General features: G+C 40.6%; 1 non-coding gene across 1 annotated transcript; it reads left to right on the top strand.

The window, feature by feature from the left end:
• The first annotated feature begins 710 nt into the window (after window positions 1-710).
• TRNAF-GAA lies at window positions 711-783 on the top strand. The gene has a single exon. It is a non-coding gene; the product is annotated as a tRNA-Phe (tRNA).
• The last annotated feature ends 1,067 nt before the right edge of the window (window positions 784-1,850 follow it).

The raw sequence follows: 1,850 nt of genomic DNA, 5'->3' as shown, positions 1-1,850 counted from the left end.
CCCCCATACCCCTATATAAACAAAGGAGAGACAATCATTGTAATAGAGAGACCCATCATATAATAAAGATTGTTTCCTCTCTACTTCCTAGTGTTCATCTACTCTGTGTGTTCGAGTACTTCGTCTACGACGCTGCTCCGCTCCGCAATCTTGGACCGAACTCACCGGAAGGAATTGCGGAACACCAACGACTTCTTGAGGAGGGGCAACTACCACGGCGTCAGACCGAGGCGATAACAGTCGGTTCCGCTCGAGGCGGGTTACATGGACGGAAGGTGGAGACGGTTACATAGAGGAAGGATAAAAACAGAACATGGAGGGGGAGGGAGAAGGATGAGAAGAGAAGAGGTAGACAGGGGAGGAGAGCACATGGGCAAACCACGCAGCGTTTCATTTGTTGGGTCCTCTTCCTTTTCTCAGGACGGCGTCCAGCTCGTGTTCCCATCGTCGACTTACTCGCCGGCATCGTTAGAGATGATATCATGTCAGAAAAAAAGATGGAGATGATATGAATGAGATACGTATTGCCATGCAAAGAGAAAATGATTGGACAAACTTGTAACGCGAGGACATTTCAGCGCAAAAACCTTTGCTGAAACCTCTGTTCCGGGTATGCTTCATCATTAGGTCTGTAATCAATTTGACAAACAAATAGCTGGTGTTGATTTGCAAATATGTCATTAAGGATGTAATTAAATACAAAAACAGAAGCGGGGATAGCTCAGTTGGGAGAGCGTCAGACTGAAGATCTGAAGGTCGCGTGTTCGATCCACGCTCACCGCATTTTTACTTTTTCTCTCTAAGCGTTTTTTTTTACTTGGTGACAGCGAAGATAACACAAAGTCCAAGCTTCCCTTTTTTAAGAGCAGTAGACCCATCCGTCAGTCACTCAAGCTGATATCAGAATCAATGATAAACATCCATCCATTCATTGCCGTTTGTCATGTGACAGTACGATACTACTCTGTTTCAAAATAATTAAACTTCTAGGTTTGTTCTAAGTCAAACGTGTCCAAGTTTGATCAAGTCTATAGAAAAAACATTAACATCTACTCCCTCCGTTCTTAAATATAAGTTTTTTTAAAGGTTTTATTAATGAATTACATATAAATTATATAAACATATTTTAAAGTGTAGATTCACTCATTTTACTCCGTATGTAGACCTTTAATGAAACCTTTTAAAAGACTTATATTTAAAAGCGGAGGGAGTAGAACATCAATTTAATCTTCTCTTAAAAAATAATTATTCTATGAGTTTTTCTACAAAACATATTTTCATATTATGCGTATTTGATATTTAGGTCGTAATATATTTTCATATTATGTGTATTTAATATTTTAGATCGTAACATATTATAAAGGAAATCTCTTAGCGACCGAACTGTCGAGGTGGTTGCATTTCGAACGATTTCAAGTTGTGAAGGGATTTTTTTATGGAAAGGAGGTTAAACCATCGACATCTGCATCAATCAATGCATACAACCATTTCTATTTATTATTTAACATAGGTCTAACAAAAACATACATGAAGCCATCTGAAGTCACAATTCACACCTATAAAGCTCGATAACGTGTAGTGCTCTCACTCCTCATATCTAAAATCGGTGTCGTCGCCGATCCATCCACATAACGTATCGCGATCCACATCAGTGCAGCAGACCTGAAACATACACCACATGCACACATTCTAGATATAATTCATCATCATCGAACCGCTGATCCATCTTCAGAAGAGAGATCTGCATCATCCTTGCGAGTCCGTCCATCCGTCGATGCCACCACGGCGCCCAACGGCGCCACTGAAAAGAATCGAGATGGACCTAGAGGGGGGGGGGTGAATAGGTACAA

Source organism: Hordeum vulgare, chromosome 3H (assembly GCF_904849725.1).
Source record: "Hordeum vulgare subsp. vulgare chromosome 3H, MorexV3_pseudomolecules_assembly, whole genome shotgun sequence".
NCBI lineage: Eukaryota > Viridiplantae > Streptophyta > Magnoliopsida > Poales > Poaceae > Hordeum > Hordeum vulgare.
This window is presented reverse-complemented; position numbering and strand designations above follow the sequence as displayed.